Source organism: Bufo bufo, chromosome 4, assembly GCF_905171765.1.
Source record: "Bufo bufo chromosome 4, aBufBuf1.1, whole genome shotgun sequence".
Taxonomy (NCBI): domain Eukaryota; kingdom Metazoa; phylum Chordata; class Amphibia; order Anura; family Bufonidae; genus Bufo; species Bufo bufo.
Genome location: NC_053392.1, coordinates 16,541,830 through 16,550,215, shown reverse-complemented (window position 1 = coordinate 16,550,215; position 8,386 = coordinate 16,541,830).

Genomic DNA, 8,386 nt, shown 5'->3' with positions numbered 1-8,386 from the left:
AGGAGTGGTGTGTTAAGTAGTTCTATTCTTATCAGTTTAATCCCTGTTACGTCCCCTATCAGGGGACGTGTATGGAATAGATTTTCGACAACCGCAAAGAGTTGTCAATAGTTGACACACTCATGACATAAATTTTATACCTCTATGCGTCAATCTTGGTGTAGTGATGACTGTGCTCGTGCGCACGTTTGGGAGATTGCAGGTGATGGGGGCTTTACAAAGCCTATGGTCGTGTTTAGGTAGTTCAGTCACAGTTAAGTGACCCAGAAAACAATGATTCTTCAGTGCGGGCCCATTTTTGGCCTAGTAGGCTTTAATGATCACCTTAGATGATCACAAAGAAAATTTATGTTTTTTCTATGCAAAATTATCCAGCCGATCGCTTTTGGTCTGTTCACAATGAAGCAACGACCTTATCATCTGGGGTGTGCCAACATTGCCAACACACTCATAGAGGTGGTCGCTTCATTGTGATACGCAAGCCCCTTCACCACGACAAGGTAACGATCACGAAGGGGAATTGACACATGTACAGTATGTGCCTTTTGTTTTGTTTGGTTTTTGAAGCCACAGTGCAGCACCAGAGGCCAGAAAAATTTGGCATGTACACATACCTGAAAAATTAGGTATTGTTGCAGCCGCTGCTGTAGCAGCGGCCAGAAAAATTGAGGTTTGTTTCCCAGGCAGAAAGTGCCCTAAAACATTGCGGCTTGAACCCTAGTTGGTGGCGGATAAGTCACGCAAGTCATCCGGCATTCAGAGATAAAATACAGCAGCGTGTGGACCATTTTTAGCCCAAGGCAGCTCATCTCATCAGGCCTTTTTTAGTCAAATGTATCGCCCACTGTCAGTCCCTTCGGGATCCATCCCTCATTCATCTTAACCACCTCAGCTCCCCTAGCTTAAACCCCCTTAATGACCAGACCACTTTTTACAATTCTGCACTACACTAATTTCACGGTTTATTGCTCGGTCATACAACTTACCACCCAAATGAATTTTACCTCCTTTTCTTCTCACTAATAGAGCTTTCATTTGGTGGTATTTCATTGCTGCTGACATTTTTACTTTTTTTGATATTAATCGAAATTGACCGAAATTTTTTCAAAAAAATGACATTTTTCACTTTCTGTTGTAAAATTTTTCAAATATAACTACATTTCTATATAAATTTTTCTCTAAATTTATTTTTCTACATGTCTTTGATAAAAAAAAAATGCAATAAGTGTATATTTATTGGTTTGGGTAAAAGTTATAGTGTTTACAAACTATGGTGCAAAAAAATTTATTTACGCACTTTGACTTTCTGAGCACCTGTCATGTTTCCTGAGGTTCTACAATGCCCAGTAGAAACACCCCACAAATGACCCCATTTCGGAAAGTAAACACCCTAAGGTATTCGCTGATGGGCATAGTGAGTTCATGTAAGTTTTTATTTTTTGTCACAAGTTAGCGGAAAATGTTTTTTTTTTTCTTACAAAGTCTCATATTCCACTAACTTGTGACAAAAAATTTAATTTTACATGAACTCGCCATGCCCCTCACGAAATACCTTGGGGTGTCTTCTTTCCAAAATGGGGTCACTTGTGGGGTATTTATACTGCCCTGGTATTTTAGGGGCCCTAAAGCGTGAGAAGTAGTTTGGAATCCAAATGCGTAAAAAATGCCCTGTGAAATCGTAAAGGTACTCATTGGAATTTGGGCCCCTTTGCGCACCTAGGCTGCAAAAAAGTGTCACACATGTGGTATCGCCGTACTCAGGAGAAGTAGAGCAATGTGTTTTGAGGTGTATTTTTACATATACCCATGCTGGGTGAGATAAATATCTCTGTAAAAGACAACTTTTCCCATTTTTTTATACAAAGTTGTCATTTTACAGAGATATTTCTCTCACCCAGCATGGGTATATGTATAAATACACCCCAAAACACATTGCCCTAAAAGGTACTCGTTGGACTTTCGGCCCCTTTGCGCATCTTGGCTGCAAAAAAGTATCGCCGTACTCAGGAGAACTGAGTACGGCAATACTTTTTTGCAGCCAAGATGCGCAAAGGGGCTGAAAGTCCAACGAGTACCTTTTAGGAGGGCATTTTTAGGCATTTGGATTCCAGACTTCTTCTCACGCTTTAGGGCCCCTAAAATGCCAGGGCAGTATAAATACCCCACATGTGACCCCATTTTGGAAAGAAGACACCCCAAGGTATTCCGTGAGGGGCATGGCGAGTTCATAGAAGATTTTTTTTTTTGGCACAAGTTAGCGGAAATTTTTTTATTTTTTTTTTTTTCTCACAAAGTCTCCCTTTCCGCTAACTTGTGATAAAAAGTTCAATCTTTCATGGACTCAATATGCCCCTCAGCGAATACCTTGGGGTGTCTACTTTCCGAAATGGGGTCATTTGTGGGGTACTGCCCTGGCATTTGAGGGTCTCCACAATCATTACATGTATGGCCAGCATTAGGAGTTTCTGCTATTCTCCTTATATTGAGCATACGGGTAATGAGATTTTTTTTTTTTTGTTCAGCCTCTGGGCTGAAAGAAAAAATGAACGGCACAGATTTCTTTATTCGCATCAATCAATGGATTTCGGATGAAAAAATCTCTGCCAAAAAATATGCAAAAAAAAAAAAGCTGCGATCACTAATAAAGATCCAAAAAACACAAAAGTGATCTTTATAGCGCCTCAGCGAGTTTACAGTGTTTTTGCAGTGATCAGAAAAAAAACTTTTCTGTTACTGCGGTGTGGCGGACTGAACGCAAGTGTGCGCACAAGATCAGGCCTGATCGGGCGAACACTGCGTTTTTTGTAGAGCCTAAGGTGACCCTAATGTACTGATATAGATCTGATTGCGATCAGTCTTGATCACTTACAGATACTATATAGTACTAGTGCTGATTAGCGACAGCGATGACGCTAATCAGCGACTAATCAGTGACTGATGTGCGGTGGGCGCTAACTACCTAACAAGTAGCTAACTAACTGGCGGTGATAAGGGACCCTTAGGCCTCATTCACACATCCGCAATTCTGTTCCGCATTTTGCGGAACGGAATTGCGGACCCATTAATTTCTATGGGGACAGACTTTGTCCCGCTCGGTTCCGGAATTGCAGATCTGCACTTCCGTTCCGCAAGAATATAGAACATGTCCTATTCTTGTCCGCAATTGCGGACAAGAAAAGGCATTTTCAATATAGTTCTGGCAATGTGCGGATACACAAAATGCGGAAAGCACAGTGCCGGTGTCCGTGTTTTGTGGATCCGCAAATCCGTGGATCCGCGGATCCGCAAAACACATACGGACGTCTGAATGGAGCCTTGCAGGGGGGTGATCAATGACAGGGGGATGATCAGGGAGTCTATATGGGGTGATCAGGGGTTAATAAGGGGTTAATAAGTGAAGGGGGGGGGTGTAGTGTAGTGTGGTGCTACTTACAGAGCTTCCTGTGTCCTCTGGTGGTCGATGCAAGCAAAAGGGACCACCAGAGGAGCAGGTAGCAGGTATATCAGACGCTGTTAACAAAACTGCTGCATCCTTTCCTACTTGCGGTAATTCGGTAACATTTCAGGCACTTTCTGCTTATACCGGGGGTCTAGTAGCGTGGACACCCAGTACAGGTCGTTCTCCTTCAGCCTTTTTATACGAGGGTCCCTCAACAGGCAGGACAGCATGAAAGACCCCATTTGCACAAGGTTGGATGCCGAGCTACTCATGTCCCGTTCCTCGTCCACCCTGGGATGCCTGTTGTGGTTGGTCTTCCTCCTCCTCCTCAAAGCCACATTCCTCCTCTGACTCCTCTTCCTCACAACCCTCTTCCAGCGTTGCCGCAGGTCCAGCAAGCAATGCTGATAAGGCTGTTTCTGGTGGTGATGGTGACCACAACTCTTCCTCTTCACGCTCATCTACGGCCTGATCCAGCACTCTTCGCAGGGCACGCTCCAGGAAGAAAACAAATGGTATGATGTCGCTGATGGTGCCTTCGGTGCGACTGACTAGGTTTGTCACCTCCTCAAAAGGACACATGAGCCTACAGGCATTGCGCATGAGCGTCCAGTAACGTGGCAAAAAAATTCCCAGCTCCGCAGAGGCTGTCCTAGCACCCCGGTCAAACGAATACTCGTTAACTGCTTTTTCTTGTTGGAGCAGGCGGTCGAACATTAGGAGTTTTGAATTCCAACGTGTCGGGCTGTCGCAAATCAAGCGCCTCACTGGCATGTTGTTTCATCGCTGGATATCTGAAAAGTGCGCCATGGCCTTGTAGAAACGCCTGAAATGGCCACACACCTTCCTGGCCTGCTTCAGGACGTCCTGTAAGCCTGGGTACTTATGCACAAAGCATTGTATGATCAAATTACACACATGTGCCATGCACGGCACATGTGTCAACTTCCCACGACTCCGTTTCTTTTGGCACAGGTTGCAAATGGCATCGCTGTTGTTAGAGGCAGACACACAAAAAAAATGCCACACTGCTGAGCTCTGCAATGACGGCATTCTGGTGGTGGCAACAGCATGCGTTGATTGGCGTGCTGTCTGGCTGACCCCGGGTGCCGATACATGCTGTCTGATTGTGCCACTAGCTCCTTGCGACGACCTCCCCCTGCTTCCAACTCGTCTCCTCCTCCTCTCTGTCTCCCCATCTGAACTTTCCCCCTGTTCTTCTTCTCTTTTAGCGGGCACCCACGTGACATCCACGGACACATCGTCATCATCAACCGCTTCACTTGTATCTGACAACTCAGCAAAGGAAGCAGCAGCGGGTACAACATCATCATCATCACACTGTACGTCCATGTGTGCAATGCTGCCTGACTGAGACATATCCCTGTTATCTACATCCTCTGGCAATAATGGTTGCGCATCACTAATTTCTTCCAACTGATGTGTAAATAACTCCTCTGACAGATCAAGTGAAGCGGCTGTGGTGCTAGTGTTGGTGGTGGCGGCAGGCGGGTGAGTGGTAACTTGAGAGGTGCCCGAAGCTGAGCTGGAGGAGGATGGTGCGTCAAGGTTCCGAGCGGAAGCTGTAGAAGATTGGGTGTCCTGTGTTAGCCAGTCAACTATGTCCTCAGAACTTTTCGAGTTCAGGGTACGTGGCCTCTGAACACTGGGCATTATTCCAGGGCCAAAGGGAATCACAGCACCACGACCACGACGGCCCCTGCGGGGTGGCCTGCCTCTGCCTGTCATTTTTTTTTCCGATTAGTAGTACTATGCGTGCAAGCTACTGTGACACCAGATATGAGTGGCACTGTGCACTGGCAGAAGTAGACGCTGTAGGCCTGACACACACGCTTGAAGACAACTAACTGCTATTCAATCTATCGCAGTCAAAATTGTATATTTTTTTTATGTACACTACTGTGACACCAGATATCAGTTGCACTGGTGACACTGTGCCCTGGCAGGCCCTGAAACGCACACGCGTGCAGGCAACTGACTGCTATTATATTACAGTCAAAAATGTATTTATTTTTTTAAATGCAAGCTATTGTGACACCAGATATGAGTGGTGGCACTGGGCAAGTGGGCACAGTATACGCTGTGAGCCTGACACACACGCTGGCAGGCAACTGCAATTAGATTACACTGGGAAAAAAAAAAAAGCAGACTGATGTTCTAGCCCTAAAAAGGGCTTTTTGGGGTGCTGTCCTTACAGCAGAGATCAGATGAGTCCTTCAGGACTGTAGTGGACACTGAATACACTGGCCTAGCTATCGATTTGCCTAATAAATCAGCAGCAGCTACACTGTCCCTCCTCTCACTAAGAATGCAGCTTCTGGATGAATCTAAAATGGATGCTGCCCAGGAGGTGGGAGGGTCTGGGAGGGAGGGTCTGCTGCTGATTGGCTGGAATGTGTCTGCTGACTGTGAGGTACAGGGTCAAAGTTTACTCAATGATAACGAATAGGGGGCGGACCAAACATCGCATATGTTCGCCCGCCGCGGCGAACGCGAACAAGCTATGTTCGCCGGGAACTATTCGCCGGCGAATAGTTCGGGACATCTCTACCCAGTATATGTTCCCCATTTTCTCCCCTTTTTGCAAACACCCCATATGTGCTTGCAGCCTGCTGTATTGGCTCACAGCAGGTCTCTACAGGCAAAAACTGGATTTTGCAGGCCTGAAAAACAGACATTTATTTTCGGTGCCATGTCGCAATAAATAAATTCCTGAGGTCCCCAGAAATTAAAATCCCCAAGAAGTGACCCCATTTCAGAAAGAGCACCCCATTATGTAGTGGTTGTTGGAAAGTGGGTATGCAAATGAGGTGGACTAAATCAGAGATATGGAAATATTACAGGGCGCATAAAGGATGAAATTAAAAATCCATGGATGAGTGGTAGGTTCGGAAGCATTCTTTCATGCAGAGGCCAGGTTTATCAGGGCAGGTGTCGCACTGATAAATGGTGTCCTTTCATATTCCCCTTTTGTAACAAACCCGACATCTTTTTTGCGTTTTTCCCCTTTTTGCTGTTTGTGGCACTTCACCAGGGAAATATTCTGGTACAACACGGGCACCATGACCTCCTGAAGTACTCGGGCCCTCCCCTTCCTGACTTTGGAAAATTAGGGCCTTGATTACCGCCTCTTGGACCTGAAGGAAAGTTCCTGTGTGGCCTGCAGTTCAATGTAAAATGTACGCATTGCACAGTGCCATCTGTACAATGTATACAGCCAGCTTTTTGTACCACACCTTAGTTTTACGCATGGCACTGCAGGGCTTCAGAACTTAATCGGACAGGTCAACCCCTCCCATGTGCCTGTTGTAATCAAGGATGCAGTCTGGCTTGTTGACAGGGGTAGTGGTACCTCACACTTGGGCAGAACTGGTGTTGGTGTGAATGGTGGTTAGTACAAGGACATCCCTCTTGTCCTTATACTTAACCGCCAGCATGTTCTCATGGCAGAGAGCCTTACTGTCGTCTTTTCGGAGTAGTTGCCCTAGGGAGCCCTCTCAGATTTTTTTCGCACTGTGCCGCAAGCCACAGTACCTCTGGCTTTTAGGGACATGTCTAGGGGTATGCTGGTGTAATAGTTATCTACATAGAGGTGATAACCATTATCCAGCAGTGGGTGCAGTAAGTCCCACACAATCTTGCCAGTAACTCCTAGGACGGGGGGGGACGACATTCAGGGAGTTGTATCCGGGAATCTCTTGCCTCATAAACCCGGGAACCTGTAGGTGTACCTGGAGGTACTTTCGCACAGATTGTACATTTTTATTCCGTACCGTGCCCGCTTGCTAGGTAGATACTGGCAAAATTTAACCTTTCCTTTAAAATGTACAAGGGACTGGTCTATGCTAATTTCTTTTTCTGGGGTGAACACATCTGTAAATTTGGAGTTGAGGTGCTCCAGGAGGGGTCGTATTTTGAATAGACGGTCAAAATGTGGGTCATTTGGGGGAGGGGCGGCACTGTGCGTTATCATTATAATGTAGGAATTTCAAAATGGATTCAAATCTTGTACGGGACATGGCCATCTTGTAAATTGGAGTGTGGTACAAGACATCTGAACTTCAATATTGTCTCATTTCGTGTTTTTTTTTACCAGGCCCATATGCAGCAACCGCCTCCAAAACTTCATAATGTCTGCTGCATTTACAAGGGTCCAACCTAGGGGTCTAGCATGTGAGGATGTCAGGTTTTGAGCAATAAACTGCTGGGCATATAAATTTGTTTGGGTCACCATCAAATTTATGAGATCGTCAGAGAAATAGATTAAAAAAAAAATCTATTTCTGTGAAGCCCGTGCAGTCAATATGAATTCCAGAATTTCCCACAAACTCTGGAATTTGCGGCTCATAATCCTCAGGCGGTGTGGTCCATAGGGGATCACTGGGGGGGGGGGCTACTTCATCTCTCCTGGGGCATCTCCTTGAGGGTCCCTCATCACCGGATGATGATGATGATGGAGTAGAGGAATGTTGCATGTTCTCCCTCACTTGAAGACTCCGTTTCAGAGGCAAGGATGGCGTATGCCTCTTCAGCAGAGAACATTCTCTGGGATGGATGCTTTTTTTTTATTTTTATTGGTGTATGTAAAGTGAAAAGTGTCAGGGGGGTGTATGTAGTGATTTAACACGTGAGGGGGCTTGAAATGAATTTAAATAAAATAAAAGTTATGATAAAGAAAAAAAGAGAAAGAAAGAAAAGAGAAAAAGATAAGTGAAAGAATAAGATAAACATTTGGAAAAAAAAGGCTCCAAAGAAAAATAAAAACAAAAAAAGGCACTAAACCTGAGCAGACGCAGTCAGTAATTGACAGTACTGACCGACGCTCAGCAGGTGCAGGACCCAAGCACGCAGACCGCACGTGCGTGGGTTCAAAAATCTAAACTAGTACTAACTAAAATTGACATATATATATATATAGCTAGCTGG